The following is a 16,630-nucleotide window of genomic DNA, read 5'->3' on the forward strand; positions in this document are numbered from 1 at the left end:
GAACTCCATGGAGTCACAAAGAGTCGGACACGACTGAGCGACTTTCACTTCACTTCACTTCTCATCTAGTCAACAAACTGTCTAATAATGCACTGCTTTTAAGAAAGAATGTATGGTGAGAACAAAGCGATGAGGGCTCTGATAAAGACAATATTGAATGGTTAAAATGGCACATACCCACTTTTTTTTTTTTTAAAGCAAGCATTGTTCTTCTGCAAGAGATGATGTGAAAAATATTTCTAAATGGATGCCAACCAGAGAACCATAATGAGCTTACTCATTGAAGTCAACTTTGTCTTCAGCTCTGCTCAGTATTCATCTACAGGAGAGGATGTTAAATGCCAGACCTGTCTTTTTTTTATAACACCCACCAAACTGTAAACTCAATTGTGACATAGTTTACCCGGAGATTCCATGGACAGAGGAGCCTGGAAGGCTACAGTCCATGGGGTCGCAAAGAGTCTGTAGAGTACATCATGAGAAATGCTGGGCCGGATGAAGCGTAAGCTGGAATCAAGATTGCTGGGAGAAATATCAATAACCTCAGATACACAGATGACGCTATGCTTATGGCAGAAAGTGAAGAGGAACTAAAGAGCCTCTTTATGAAAGTGGAAGAAGAGAGTGAAAAAGATGGCTTAAAACTCAACATTCAAAAAACTAAGATCATGATATCCAGTGCCATCACTCCATGGCAAATAGATGGAGAAACAATGAAAACACTGACAGACTTTATTTTCTTGGGCTCCAAAATCACTGCAGATGGTGACTACAGCCATGAAATTAAAAGACGCTTGCTTCTTGGAAGAAAAGCTAGGACCAACCTAGACAGCATATTAAAAAGCAGAGACATTTCTTTGCCAACGAAGGTCCATCTAGTCAAAGCTATCGTTTTTTCAGTAGTCATGTATGGATATGAGAGTTGGACTATAAAGAAAGCTGAGCACCAAAGAATAGATGCTTTTGAACTGTGGTGTTGGAGAAGACTCTTGAGAGTCCCTTGGACAGCAAGGAGATCCAACCAGTCCATCCTAAAGGGACTGAGTCCTGAATATTCATTGGAAGGACTGATGCTGAAGCTGAAACTCCAATACTTTGGCCACCTGATGTGAAGAACTGACTCCTTGGAAAAGACCCTGATGCTGGGAAAGATTCAAGGCAGGAGGAGAAGGGGGCAACAGAGGATGAGATGGCTGGGGCGACAGAGGATGAGATGGCTGGTTGGCATCACTGACTTGATGGACCTGGGTTTGAGCAAGTTCCGGGAGTTGGTGGTGCACAGGGAAGCCTGAGTGCTGCAGTTAAGTCGCCAAGAGTCAGACTCAACTGAATGACTGAACTGAACTGAACTTACCAGGAGAGGGCATCAGATGCCGCAAGTTAAGGCTTCAGTCCCACAAAACTTTCCCACACTCCTAGGCCCACCCCCAATTCAGACACTAATCTCAAGTTTAGGTTGTTATTTGTGGCTCTAACATACTGGCTATAAATCAGAAGTTTCTTCGCCCCCTCCTCCAATTTGATTAATTTACTAGAGCAGCTCACAGAATTTGGGAGAGCATTTTACTTACTAATCAGTTTATTATAAAAGGGTATTAATCAGTAACAGCCCAATGGGAGAGATTCATAGGGCAGGGTATGGGGAAAGGATGCAGAGCTTTCTTGCTCTCTCTGAGGACCACTCTTCCAGCACCTCCACAGATTCACTCTCTGAACCCTAGGTCATTTTGAAATTTTATAGAGCTTTCATTACATAGGCATGATTGATTGAATCATTGGTCATTGGTGATTGAACTCAATCTCCAGCCCCTCTTCCCTCCCCTGAGAATGGGGTGGGGCTACTTTCAACCCTCTAATAACGTTTGGTCTCTGGCAGTTAGCCCCCATCCTTAGGTGTTTTCCAGAAATTACCTCATTAACATAAAGTCTGCTGCTGTTTAGGTACTCAGTTGTGTCTGACTCTTTACAACCCCATGGACTATAGCCCACCAGGCTCCTCTGTCCATGGGATTTTCCAGGCAAGAATACTGGAGTGGGTTAACCATTTCCTTCTCTAGGGGATCTTCCTAACCCAGGGGTCAAACCTGGGTGTCCCACATTGCAGGCAGATTCTTTATCATCTGAACCACCAGAGAAGCACCAGAACATAAGATCTGGTGTGGTTGAAAACGAGGCGTTATGAATATCAAAAGACACATTTATCACTCTTTGTTGTCATTGTTGTTTAGTCACTCAGTCGTGTCTGACTCTTTTCCACCCCATGGAGTGCAGCACACCAGGCTCCCCTGTCCTTCACTATCTCCCGAAGTTTGCTCAACTCATGTCTGTTGAGTCAGTGATGCCATTCAACCATTTCATCCTCTCTCACCCCCTTCTCCTCCTGCCTTCAATCTTTCCCGGTATCATGGTCTTTTCCAGTGAGTCAGCTCTTCACATTAGGTGGCCAAAGTATTGGAGCTTCAGCTTTATCATCAGTCCTTCCAATGAATATTCAGGGTTGATTTCCTTTAGGATTGATGGGTTGGATCTCTTTGCAGTCCAAGGGACTCTGAAAGGTCTTCTCCAACACCACTTTTAATTTCATGGCTGGAGTCACTGTCCACAGTATGAGGAGTAGAAGGGACGTGTGCTCATCTTCTCTGCAAGAACACCAAAATCACAACTAGCTACTGAACAATTGTTACTTTGTCCAAGCTCGCTCTGCTTGCTGCATGACAGGCCACTGAATCTGAGAGAGGAGGTGTTGAGACAAGGAAAATGACTTTAATTGGGGAGCTGGCAGACTGAGAAGATGGCAGGCTAGCAGCTCAAAATAACCATCTTATTGGGGTCTGGATACCAGGTTCCTTTATAGATCAGAGAGAAAGAAGCAATGAGGAACTAAAATCAAAAGGCGGAATAGAGAGGGAGAGGCAATGGGGAAGTAAACCGAAAGGGTCTTCAGTCTTCCAAAACATCTCCAGGGGAATGTCCAGCCTTTGGAAGGGGTGTGTTAATCTCTTCTATTCACAGGTGGTCAGGGACAAACTATCTCCATGAGCTGTACAAAGGCACTTTAGTTTACAGTCAAGCAGAGAGGCAGGGGCCTCCAGGCAAGCCATTGAGTATGACTATAATAATAAAAGCAGTGAAAAGCAAGTCAAAGAAACAGTTTCCAACATGGAGTCAGAATTGGCTTCCTCCCTGCAATACAACCATTGACAAGAGGATGTTGGAACCCACTGAAAAAAAGACACTCCATGTCCAAGGACAAAGGAGAAGCCAAAATGAGACTGTAGGAGGGGTACAGTCCTGTTAAAATCAAACCTCATGCCTGCCAGACTCTTGGAGGCACAAACAAAACCTTGTGCACACCAGGATCCTGGGAAAGGAGAGGTAACCCTACAAGAAATTGAACCAGACCTGCCTGTGAGTGTTTGAGGGTATGCTTCGGAGGCATGGGTCAGCAGTGGCCTGCTGTGGGGACAGAGGCACTGACAGCAGCAGTCCTGGGAGGTGTGGTGTTGTGGCATAACTCCTCTTGGAGGAGGTCATCATTAGCCCTACGATACAGCCACAGGCAGATGATCCACAAACTGGAGAACAGTTATACCAAAGAGGTTCTTGCACTGCTGGTAAAGGTCTAGGCCCCACAACAGACTTCCCAATCTGGGGATCTGGGAAAGAAACTGGGAATCCCCAGGGAATCTGACTTTGAAGTTCAGCAGAATTTGATTATCACTTAGGAAATCCCAAGGGTTTTGGGAAACTGGAAGAAGATCATCATCATATATACATATATATATATATAAATATATATATACTTGTTTTATAAATCACAATATCACAAACTAGCCAAAGCAGCAACTTTCAGCAGTTCTGTTAATGATGCTTCTTAGTTTATCTATTCTCTTTTTTAACTGCAGATTTTTAAGTGTACATTTTCATAGATGTTGATAAATTTGTTTGACCCCAAGTAAAACATAGAACATTCTCATCATCCCAGGAAGTTCCTTCAAACTACTTCCCACTCAGAACGACCCACCCAGAAGCAAACACTGCTCTGATATCTTTTGCTGTAAATTAGTCTTGCCCGTTCTAAAACTTCATATAAATGGAACCATGTGGTATATACTTTTTGTGTCTCATTTTTTCCCTCAACATGATATTTATGAAATTCTTTTGTATTAATTTTATTTAATTAATTTGAATTTAATTCTTTTGTATAATTTTTTCTGTGTATTGATATTTCTTTTTATTACTGTATAATATTTTATGGCACAAATGTACAATGTTTATTCATTCATCTGTTGATGGACATTTGGATTGTTCTCAGATTGTGGTGCTGGAGAAGACTCTTGAAAGTCCCTTGGACTGCAGGGAGATCAAACCAGTCAATCCTAAAGGAAATCAACCTTGAATATTCATTGGAAGGATTTATGCTGAAACTGAAGTTCTAATACTTTGGCCCCCTGAAGCAAAGGGCTGACTCACTGGAAAAGACCCTGATGCTGGGCAAGATTGAAGGGAGTGGCAGAAGATGAGATGGTTCACCACTGACTCAGTGGACATAAATTTGAGCAAACTCTGGGACATAGTGGAGGACAGAGGAGCCTGGCAAGATATAGCCCTTGTGTTCACAAAGAGTCAGACACAACTGAGTGACTAAACAGCAACAATAACAAGATATTATGAATAAAGCTTCCACAAACATTGGTTCACAGATATTTTGGTGGGCATTCATTTATTTCTCTTGAGTAAATACCTAAGACCAGAACAACTGATTGTGGGGTAGGGGTATTACTGTGCTTGGGCTGCCATAACAAAATACCGCAGACTGAGTGGTTTAAAAAATAGAAATTTATTTCTTACAGTTCTGGAGGCTACAAAGTCCTGGGGAGTTCTGATCTGAGAAGTCTAAGATTGAGGCATTAGCATGGTGGATTTATTCTGAGGCCTCTTCTCTTAGCTTGAAGGCTGTTGCCACATGACCTCTTCTTTGTGAGTGTAGGAAAGAGAGCAAGCTGTTTAGTGTCTTTTCTTATAAAAGCCCTAATCCCATCAGGAGGGCCCCCCCCCCTCATGACTTCATCTAAGCCCTAATTACTTTCCAAAGGCTTCATCTTCAAATACCATCGCCATCTCATTGGGGTTAGGACTTCAACATATGAATTTGGGAGGGACATAGACATTCAGTACATAACAATAGAGAATGTTTAACTTTAAAACAAACTATTAAATATTTTTCCAAAAGTGATTGTATCATTTTATACATGCAGGAGCAATGTAGGAGAGTTCCACTTGTCCGACAAGTTCACCAATGCTTGATACTGTCATCTCTTTCATTTTTGCCTCTTTATTGAGTATTCGTGGCATCTCATTGTACTTTTAATTTGCATTTCCCTGAAAACTTATGATTTGAGCCCTTTTTCAGGTGTGCATGGGCCATTTTTATATGTTCTTTTGTGAAATGTCTGCTCAAGTCTCTTTAAAGTCACAATCACAGTTTTCAAGGCCTTTGTGAAATATGATTTATTTGGTACCAAAGGATACAAGCAGGCCTGAGGGGAGATAGGAATTGCAGTGATGTGCAATGCCCTCCATTACAGCTATTTTTCTTATTTTCCCAGCCATAAATTAAATTTTATTAAACCTCTAGATGCTGTATAAATGTAAACTGTCCCTTAGTCTTTTGATCACATTAACTTAATTTAGCTGCTCTTAAACTTCCCCTGGTAAATTTAATTGTGTCAATGATTCTGTAGGTAGGGAATTCCTTTGAAAGGCCTGGCTGAATTGTTTCAAACTCAGATTGATAAAAATTTGTATCAAAACTTATCAACTCAGTTCAGTTATTTCATGCTGTTAAGAAATTTATCCTGAGCAGAGATTCTACATTCTCATTATATGCTGTGTTCATCATTGCTCAGTTGTGTACCTGAGCACAGCTCTGTGTCTACAGATGACCCCAGTTGGCAGCACACTGCTCATTCTATCAGTAGACTTCAGGGGTCACACTGCACATCATCCTTGGTTCCAATCCTTGCATCATCTTAAAAATTTTTCTATATAAGGTTTAATTATTGAACTGCCTAATACATAACAACATATATCTGTAATCAGTACTGTATATCATTATACCTATTGTTGTTGTTCAGTTGCTCAGTCCTATCTGGCTCTTTGTGACCCCATGGACTGCAGCATGCCAGGCTTCCCTGTCCTTCACCATCTCCTGGAGCTTGCTCAAACTCATGTCCATTTAGTCGCTGATGCCATCCAACCATCTCATCCTCTGTCATCCCCTCTCCTCCTGCCTTCAATCTTTCCCAGCATCAGGGTCTTTTCAAATGAGTTGGCTCTCGGCATCAGGTGGCCAAAGTACTGGAGCTTCAGCTTCAGCATCAGTCCTTCCAATAGATTTTCAGGGTGGATTTTCTTTAGGATTGTATGGTTTGATCTCCTTGAAGTCCAAGGGACTCTCCAGAGTCTTCTTCAACACCACAGTTTGAAAGCATCAATTCTTTGGCATTCAGCCTTCTTTATGGTCCAACTCTCACATCCATACATGACTACTGGAAAAACCATAGCTTTGAGTAGACAGACCTTTGTTTGCAAAGTGATACCTCTGCTTTTTAATATGCTGTCTAGATTTTTCATAGCTTTTCTTCCAAAGAGAAAGTGTCTTAATTTCATGGCTGCAGTCACCATCCACAGTGATTTTGGAGCCTAAGAAAATAAAGTCTCTCACTGTTTCCATTGTTTCCCTATCTTTTTGCCATGAAGTGATGGAACTGGATGCCATGATCTTAGTTTTTTTGAACGTTGAGTTTTAAGCGAGTTTTTCCACCTTTTCTCTTTCACTTTCATCAAGAGGCTCTTTAGTTCCTCTTTGCTTTTTGCCTTATACCTATACCAGTTAATAACTTTGAAATACAAATCTAATCTTGTCCTACTGTTATTCAGTCACCCAGTTATGTCTGACTCTTCATGACCCCATGGACTGCAGCACACCAGGCCTCTCTGTCCCTCACCATCTCCCAAAGTTTGCCCAAGTTCATGTCCATTGCATTGGTGATGCCATCCAGCCATCTTATTCTCTGACACCCTCTTTGCCTCCTGCCCTCAGGCTTTCCCAGCATCAGGGACTTTTCGAGTGAGTCAGCTGTTCGCATAGATGACCAAAATACTGGAGCTTCAGCAAAAATTATTGGTTGACTTAGGTGCACATATTTTGAAACATTTACAATTGATCAAGTTATGGCAAGTAACCCACACTTTTTCTGTTCTCATTCATGTTATTGATGACATTACATTAATACCTTCTTTCATTTCTTAGCTCAGCAGTACACTGGCCCAAGAAATGTGACTTGGTGGTGCAATATCAACAAACAATTCTAGTCTTAAATCACTTCTAGTAACCTATGAGTGGCAGTATTTCAACCTAGGCTACCTTTGTTTGATACAAGAATAATATTTTGAAGAGGAAAAATTCATAAAGTCTGAGTTCCCTTCATTAACAAAAATCAAGTAGTGATAACTTGTTTAGCAAACATCAAGTAGCAGCAAACTGTGGCATGTTAACCTCTTGGTACCCCAGCATATATTTTGTAAAGATTTCAAGATACCCTTTACAGATTTCCTCCTGTGCCCAAAGCAGTATGCTCATAAGGCATGTGATTCTGTGTGTTCTAAGGGCCTCCAGACACCAGGTAAAAATGAGCCCACATAGAAGGACAAATCTGAGAAACAGTCTCTTGGCTGAAGTGAGCATTCTCTATCCCAACAGGAAAAGGTGGAAAATTATGATTAGTAAATGTATGCATACATCTTAACATACAGAAAATTTAGATGTATCTTCTATCCAAGAATATATAGTTACGGTTTAGTTCAGTTCAGTCACTCAGTAGTGTTCGACTCTGCGACTCCATGAATTGCAGCACACCAGGCCTCCCTGTCCATCACCAACTCCCGGAGTTCATTCAAACTCATGTCCATTGAGTCGGTGATGCCATCCAGCCATCTCATCCTCTGTCGTCCTCTTCTCCTCCTGCCCCCAATCCCTCCCAGCATCAGGCTCTTTTCCAGTGAGTCAACTCTTTGCACGAGGTGGCCAAAGTATTGGAGTTTCAGCTTCAGGATCAGTCCTTCCAACGAACACCCAGGACTGATCTACTTTAGGATGGACTGGTTGGATCTCCTTGCAGTCCAAGGGACTCTAAGAGTCTTCTCCAACACCACAGTTCAAAAGCATCAATTCTTCGGTGCTCAGCTTTCTTCACAGTCCAACTCTCACATCCATACATGACCACAGGAAAAACCATAGCCTTGACTAGACAGACCTTTGTTGGCAAAGTAATGTCTCTGCTTTTGAATATGCTATCTAGGTTGGTCATAACCTTCCGTCCAAGGAGTAAGCGTCTTTTAATTTCATGGCTGCAGTCACCATCTTCAGTGATTTTGGAGCCCCCCAAAAATAAAGTCTGACACAGTTTCCTATGAAGTGATGGGACCAGATGCCATGATTTTAGTTTTCTGAATCTTGAGCTTTACGCCAACTTTTTCACTCTCCTCTTTCACTTTCATCAAGAGGCTCTTTAGTTCTTCTTACCTTTCTGCCATAGGGTGGTGTCATCTGCATATCTGAGGTTATTGATGTTTCTCCCGGCAATCTTGATTCCAGCTTGTGGTTCTTCCAGCCCAGCGTTTCTCATGATGTACTCTGCATAGAAGTTATAAGCAGGGTGACAATATACAGCCTTGCTTATATTGTAAAGTGAGCCATTGACAACCAATTTATTTATTAAATAATTAAGTGACTTTTTAATCAAAATAATTTTTAGTATCATGATATTTTTATAGGAAAATTTCTAGCAAATAATAGTATAACATTATTTAACACACCAAACACCATGTTAATTGACAGAGTTAGCAGTATCATTTTCATCCTTCAGCAAGTGTCTCTTTTAGGTATCTCAAACTCAGTATTTAAAAAAAATTTTTTTTCTTTATTGAAGGATAATTGCTTTATAGAATTTTGTTGTTTTCTGTAAAACCTCATCATGAATCAACCATAGGTATACATATATCCCCTCCTTTTTGTAATCCCCTCCTGTCTCCCTCTCCATCCCACCCCTCTAGGTTGATACAGAGCCCCTGTTTGAGTTTCCTGAGCCATACAGCAAATTCCTTTTGGCTATCTATTTTACATACGGTAGTGTAAGATTTCATGTTACTCTTTCCATACATCTGATACTCCCCTCCCTTCTCCCCATGTACATGAGTCTATTCTCTATGTTTGTTTCTCCACTGCTGCCATGCAAATAAATTCTTCAGTTCCATTTTTCTAGATTCCATATATGTGCATTAGAATATGATATTTATCTTTCTCTTTCTGACTCACTTCACACTGTATAATAGGTTCTAGGTTCATCGACCTCATCAGAACTGACACAAATGTGTTCCTTTTTATGGCTGAGTAATATTCCATTGTGTATACATACCACAACTTCTTTATCCATTCATCTGTTGATGGACATCTAGGTTGCTTCCATGTTCTAGCTATTGTAAATACCACTGCAATGAACAATGGGATACATGTGTCTTTTTCAATTTTGGTTTCCTCATGGTATATGACTAGGAGTGGGATTGCTGGGTCATATGGTGGTTTTATTCCTAGTTTTTTAAGGAATCTCCATACTGTCTTCCATAGTGGCTGTATCAATTTACATTTCCACCAACAGTGCAAGAAGGTTCCCTTTTCTTCACATCCTCTCCAGCATTTATCATTTGTAGACATTTTGATGATGGCCATTCTTACTGGTGTGAGGTGATATATCATTGTAGCTTTGATTTGCATTTCTCTAGTAATGAGTGATGTTCAGAATCTTTTCATGTGTTTATTAGCCATCTGTAGGTCTTCATTGGAGAACTGTCTGTTTAGGTCTTCTGCCCAGTTTTTGATTGGGTTGTTTGTTTTTCTGGAATTGAGTTGTATGAGCTGCTTGTATATTTTGGAAATTAATCCTTTGTCAGTTGTTTCACTTGCTATTATTTTTTTTCCCATTCTGAGGGTTATCTTTTCCTTTGCTGTGCAAAAGTTTTTAAGTTTAATCAGGTCCCACTTGTTTACTTTTGTTTTTATTTCCATTACTCCAGGAGGTGGGTCATAGAGGGTTTTGCTTTGATTTCTGTCATCTAGTGTTCTGCGTATGTTTTCCTCTAGGAGTTTTATAGTTTCTGGTCTTACATTTAGGTCCTTAATCTACTTTGAGTTTATCTTTGTGTATGGTGTTAGGAAGTGTTCTAATTTCATTCTTTTACACATAGCTGTCCAGTTTTCCCAGCACCATTTACTGAAGAGGCTGTCTTTTCCCCACTGTATATTCTTGCCTCCTTTGTCAAAAATAAGGTACCCATAGGTGAATGGGTTTATTTCTTGGCTTTCTATCTTGTTCCATTGGTCTATATTTCTGTTTTTGTGCCAGTACCATGCTGCCTTGATGACTGTAGCTTTGTAGTAAAATCTGAAGTTAGGAAGTTTGATTCCTCCAGCTCCATTCTTCTTTCTCAAGACTGCTTTGGCTATTCTGCATCTTTTGTGTTTCCATATGAATTGTGAAATTTTTTTTCTAGTTCTGTGAAAATGCCATTGGTAATTTGACAGGGATTGCATTGACTCTGTAGATTGCATTTGGTAGTATAGTCATTTTCACAATATTTATTCTTCCTACCCAGGGACATGGAATATCTATCCATCTGTTTATGTTATCTTTGATTTCTTTCATCAGTGTCTTATAATTTTCTATGTACAGTTCTTTTGTCTCCTTAGGTAAGTTTAAGTGAGTGAAAGTCACTTAGTCGTGTCCAACTGTTTGTGACCCCATGGACTATACAGTCGATGGAATTCTCCAGGCCATAATACTGGAGTGGGTAGCCATTACCTTCTCCCAGGGATCTTCCCAACCCAGGGATCAAACCCAGGTCTCCTGCATTGCAGGCAGATTCTTTACCAACTGAGCTATCAGGGAAGCCATATTCCTAGGTATTTAATTAGTTTTGTTGCAATGGTGAATAGGATTGATTCTTTAATTTCTCTTTCTGATTTTTCATTGTTAGTATATAGAAATGCAAGTGATTTCTGTGTATTGATTTTGTATCCTGAAACTTTGCTAAATTCATTGATTAGCTCTAGTAATTTTCTGATACTATTTTTAGGGTTTTCTATGTACAGTATTGTGTCACCTGCAAACAGTGAGAGCTTTATTTCTTTTCTGATCTGGATTCTTTTATTTCTTTTTCTTCTCTGATTGCTGTAGCTAGAACTTTCAGAACTATGTTGAATAACAGTGGTGAATGTGGACAGCCTTGTCTTGTTCCTGATCTTAGGGGGAATGCTTTTAGTATTTCACCATTGAGAATAATGTTTGTGGTAGGCTTATCATATATGGCCTTTACTATGTTGAAGTAGGTTCCTTCTATGCCCATTGGAAGGAAAGTTATGACCAACCTAGACAGTGTGTTAAAAAGCAGAGACATTACTTTGCCAACAAAGGTCCGTCTAGTCAAGGCTATGGTTTTTCCAGTGGTCATGTATGGATATGAGAGTTGGACTGTGAAGAAAGCTGAGCGCTGAAGAATTGATGCTTTTGAACTGTGGTGTTGGAGATGACTCTTGAGAGTCCCTTGGACTGCAAGGAGATCCAACCAGTCCATTCTGAAGGAGATTAACCCTGGAATTTCTTTGGAAGGAATTATGCTAAAGCTGAAACTTCAGTACTTTGGCCACCTCATGTGAAGGGTTGACTCATTGGAAAAGACTCTGATGCTGTGAGGGATTAGGGGCAGGAGGAGAAGGGGATGACAGAGGATGAGATGGCTGGATGGCATCACCGACTTGATGGACATGAGTTTGGGTGAACTCTGGGGGTTTGTGATGGACAGGGAGGCCTGGCGTGCTGCGATTCATGGGGTCTTAAAGAGTCGGACACGACTGAGCGACTGAACTGAACTGAACTGAATCAGAAATGGGTGCTGAATTTTGTCAAAGGCTTTTTCTGCATCTATTGAGATTATCATATGGTTTTTATCTTACAATTTGTTAATATGATGTATCACTTGGATTGATTTACATATATTGAAGAATCCTTGCATTCCTGGAATAAATCCAGCTTGATCATGGTGTGTGAGCTTTCTGATGTGTTGCTGAATTCTGTTTGCTAAAATTTTGTTGAGGATTTTTGCATCTATGTCCATCAGTGATATTGGCCTGTAGTTTTCTGTGTTGTATTTGGTTTTGGTATCAGGGTGATGGTGGCCTCGTAGAATGAGTTTGGAAGTGTTCCTTCCTCTGCAATTTTTTGAAAGAATTTTAGGAGAGGCATTAGCTCTACTCTAAGTGTTTGACAGAGTTCTCCTGTGAAGCCATCTGGTCCTGGGTTTTTGTTTTTTGGGAGATTTTTGATCACAGTTTCAATTTCAGAGCTTGTAATTGGGTTTGTCCATAATTTCCATTTTTTCCTGGTTCAGTCTTGTAAGATTGAACTTTTCTAAGAATCTGTCCATTTCTTCCAGGTTATCCATTTTATGGCCATACAGTTGTTCATAAGAGTCTCTTATAATTCTTTGTATTTCTGCATTATCTGTTGTAACCTCTCCTTTTTTATTTCTAATTTTGTTGACTTGATTCTTCTCTCTTTTTTCTTGATGAGTCTGGCTAAAGGTTTGTCTATTTTATCTTCTCAAAGTAACAGCTTTTAGTTTTATTAGCCTTTACTATTGTTTCTTTCATTTCTTTGTCATTTATTTCTGCTCAGATCTTTATGATTTATTTCCTTCTACTAATTTTGGCGTTTTTGTTGTTGTTGTTCTTCATTTTCTAGTTGTTTTAGGTGTAAAGTTAGGTTGTTTTTCTTGTTTCTTGAGGTACGATTGTATTGCTATAAACTCCCCTTTTTGAACTGCTTTTGCTGCATCCCATAGGTTTTGTGTTGTTGTGTTTTCATTGTCATTTGTTTCTAGAAATTTTTTGATTTCCCTTTTGATTTCTTCAGTAACCTGTTGGTTATTTATAAATGTGTTGTTTAATCTCCATGTGTTGTATTTCTTACAGTTTTTATTTTCTTGTAACTGATACCTAGTCTCATAACATTGTGGTAGGAGAAGATGCTTGATATGATTTCAATTTTCTTAAATGTACTGAGGTTTGATTTGTGACCCAAGATTTGGTCTATCCTGGAGAATTTTCCATGTGCACTTGAGAAGAAGGTGTATTCTTCTGCATTTGGATGGAATGTCCTGAAGATATCAATGAGATCCATCTCATCTAATGTATCATTTTTAAGACTTGTGTTTCCTTATTAATTTTCTGTTTTGATGATCTGTCCATTTGTGTGAGTGGGGTGTTAAAGTCTCCTACTATTATTGTGTTACTGTCAATTTCCCTTTTTATGTCTGTTAGTGCTTGTCTTATGTATTAAGGTGCTCCTATGTTGGGTGCATAGATATTTACAATTTTGTGTCTTCCTCTTGGATTGATCCCTTGATCATTATGTAGTGTCCTTCCTTATCTCTTGGAATCTTTTTATTTTAAGGCCTATTTTGTCTGATATGAGGATTGCTACTCCAGCTTTATTTTGCTTCCCATTTGCATAGAATGTATTTTTTCCATCCTCTCACTTTCAGTCTATATGTGTCTTTAGGTCTAAAGTGGGCTTCTTGCAAACAGCATATATATGGATCTTGTTTTTGTATCCATTCAACCAGTCTGTGTCTTTTGGTTGGAGCATTTAATCCATTTACATTTAAAGTAATTATTGATATATATATATATATATATATATATATATATATATATATATATATTCCTATTGACATTTTCTTAATTGTTTGGGGTTAATTTTGTAGATCTTTTTCCTTCTCTTGTATTTCTTGACTATATAAGCCCCTTTAACATTTGTTGTAAAGCTGGTTTGGTGGTGCTGAATTCTCTTAACTTTTGCTTGTCTGAGAAGCTTTTTATTTCTCCATCAATTTTGAATGAGATCCTTGCCGGGTACAATAATCTTGGTTGTAGATTTTTCCCTTTCAGTACTTTAAATATGTCCTGCTGTTCCCTTCTGGCCTGCAGAGTTTCTGCTGAAAGATCAGCTGTTAAGTGTAAGGTTCCCTTGTATGTTACTTGTTGCTTCTCCCTTGCTGCTTTTAGTATTCTTTGTTTTTGTTTAGTCTTTGTTAGTTTCATTAGTATGTGTCTTGGCATGTTTCTCCTTGGGTTTATCCTGTATGGGACTTTTTGTGTCTCTTGGACTTGATTGACTATTTCCTTTTCCATGTGGGTGAAATTTTCAACTATAATCTCTTCAAAAATTTTCTCATAGTGTTGGTGCATTTGATATTGTCCTAGAGGTCTCTGAGACTATCCTCAGTTCTTTTCATTCTTTTTACTTTATTCTGCTCTTCTGAAGTTATTTCCACCATTTTATCTTCCAGCTCACTGATTCATTCTTCTGCTTCAGATTTTTACTATTGATTCCTTCTGGAGTATTTTTAATTTCAATAATTGTGTTGTTTGTCTCTGTATGTTTATTCTTTAATTCTTCTAGGTCTTTGTTAATTGATTCTTGCATTTTATCTGTTTTGTTTCCAAGGTTTTTAATCATCTTTACTCTCATTATTCTGAATTCTTCTCCCGGTAGTTTGCCTATTTCTTCTTCATTTAATTGGACTTCTGTGTTTCTAGTTTGTTCCTTCATTTGTGTAGTATTTCTCTGCATTTTCTTTTAACTTATTGTGTTTGAGGTCTCCTTTTCCCAGGGTTCAAGGTTGAATTCTTTCTTCCTTTTGATTTCTGCCCTCCTCAGGTGGATCCAGTGGTTTGTGTAAGCTTCATATAGGGTGAGATTTGTGCTGAGTTTTTGTTTGTTTTTCCTCTGATGGACAAGGCTAAGTGAAGTGGCAATCCCTCCTGCTGATGACTGGGTTTGTATTTTTTGCTTTGTTTGTTGTTTAGAGCAGGTGTCCTGCACAGGGTGCTACTGGCCTTTGGGTGATGCCAAGTGTTGTATTCAAGTGGCTTCCTTTGTGTGAATTCTCAGTACTTGATACTCCCTAGGGTTAGTTCTCTGGTAGTCTAGGGTCTTGGAGTCAGTGCTCCCACTCCAAAGGCTCAGGGCTTGATCTCTTTAAGCAGTAGACAAAGTGGATTTTGGTGCTGTGTTTCTTTTGTTTTGTTTTCTGTCTCAAACTTAGTATGTTTTAAATTGGATATTTCATCTTCTTATCCAAACCAACATTTTTGTTTTGTTTTGTTTTTTTAGTTAGTATTAGTGTTAGTTTATGGCACCCCACTCCAGTAGGAGGAGCCTGGTAGGCTGCAGTCCATGGGGTTGCTAAGAGTCGGACAGGACTGAGCGACTTCACTTTCACTTTTCACTTTCATGCATTGGAGAAGGAAATGGCAACCCACTCCAGTGTTCTTGCCTGGAGAATCCCAGGACACGGGAGCCTGGTGGGCTGCCATCTATGGGGTCGCACAGAGTCAGACAAGACTGAAGCAACCTGGCGGCAGCAGCAGCAGCAGTGTTAGTTTTACCAATGTTTTTAATAGATTTTGTTTGTTTGCTTTAGATCAGTATTAGTTTCACAGCAAAATGCCTCTCTGGGAGGGAGTTGTGAAAGAGGAAAGGTTTCCACATACTGAGAAGTCCCCTCACTGGTGAGAATAAGGAATGGAGGGGGAGTTTTGGAGCCTCAGAGAAGAGCACAGAAACAAGTGTGCAGAAGGCAAAGCAGAGAGAGATCTGCACAAAGAGTCAGTGCCAACCAACACTCACTACTCTGAGACACTGGTCTGCTGGCTCACTGCGCTGGGTGGGGACTGGATACTGAGGCTTGGGCTTTGGAGCTCAAACCCTGGGAGTGGACTGGGGTTAGGTACAAGAAGACAGCCTGAGGGAGCTAGGGTGTGTGCACCACAACTGAGGGAGTATGGGGAGAAGCCTGGGCCTGGACAGGGAGACAAGGGACCATTGAGGGACACTCAAGCAGGGGGTGGGCCTGCCATAGGAGCTGCTTTCTCCAGTTGCTCTCAGGTGGCAGGGCATGCCCACATGTGCTTCAGGGGCAGGTGCCAGTCATGGCTGCAATCTTAGCTCCAGAGGTGGATGTGGATCACTGCCAGTGCCACTACCAAGGCTCCTATGAGTGTTGCAGGCCACTGCCTCATCTTTCTGGGAGCCAACACGGCCTGTCACTGCTGCCAAGGGCCCTGGAACCTGGTGCCAACCACATGCGATCTGCCACTGCTATCACTGCTGCTGCAAAGTGACCTATGCCTGGGAGCCAGCCTCATCCCCTGCCCTTCCTGGGAATCTGTACAAGCTGTAGGCCTTCATACCTGCATGCCCCCTATTGAGGGGATATCAGCCAGCACGTGCTGAGGCAAGACAGAGCAAGCATCCAAACCAAAAACAGCCCTCATCCCCCAAAAATATTAAACCCACACCAGCCACACAGGGATGCTCTCACTTATAAATAGCCCTCCAAGACTGCAGTAGATAGTTGTTTCTCCTAAACTCACATAATAAGAGAAATACAAACAAAATGAAGAAGAAGAGGATGCACTCTTAGTCAAAAGACCAAGAAAATTCCCCTG

The 16,630-nt window shown here is 40.4% G+C and overlaps 1 protein-coding gene across 3 annotated transcripts in view; it reads left to right on the forward strand.

Moving 5' to 3' along the window:
- PROP1 (PROP paired-like homeobox 1) overlaps positions 1 to 16,630 on the forward strand; it is a 30,464-nt gene that overhangs the window by 1,324 nt on the left and 12,510 nt on the right. Inside the window, exon 2 of one of the 3 annotated variants that reach the window (XR_011464811.1) lies at positions 4,316 to 4,693. The exons of the other annotated variants lie outside the window; for them this stretch is intronic. The gene's annotated coding sequence lies outside the window, so the exon portion shown is untranslated. Of the gene's footprint in view, positions 1 to 4,315; positions 4,694 to 16,630 lie in introns of those variants that run through there. 3 annotated transcript variants of the gene reach the window in all.

Source organism: Bos mutus, chromosome 7 (genome assembly GCF_027580195.1).
Source record: "Bos mutus isolate GX-2022 chromosome 7, NWIPB_WYAK_1.1, whole genome shotgun sequence".
Classification (NCBI taxonomy): domain Eukaryota; kingdom Metazoa; phylum Chordata; class Mammalia; order Artiodactyla; family Bovidae; genus Bos; species Bos mutus.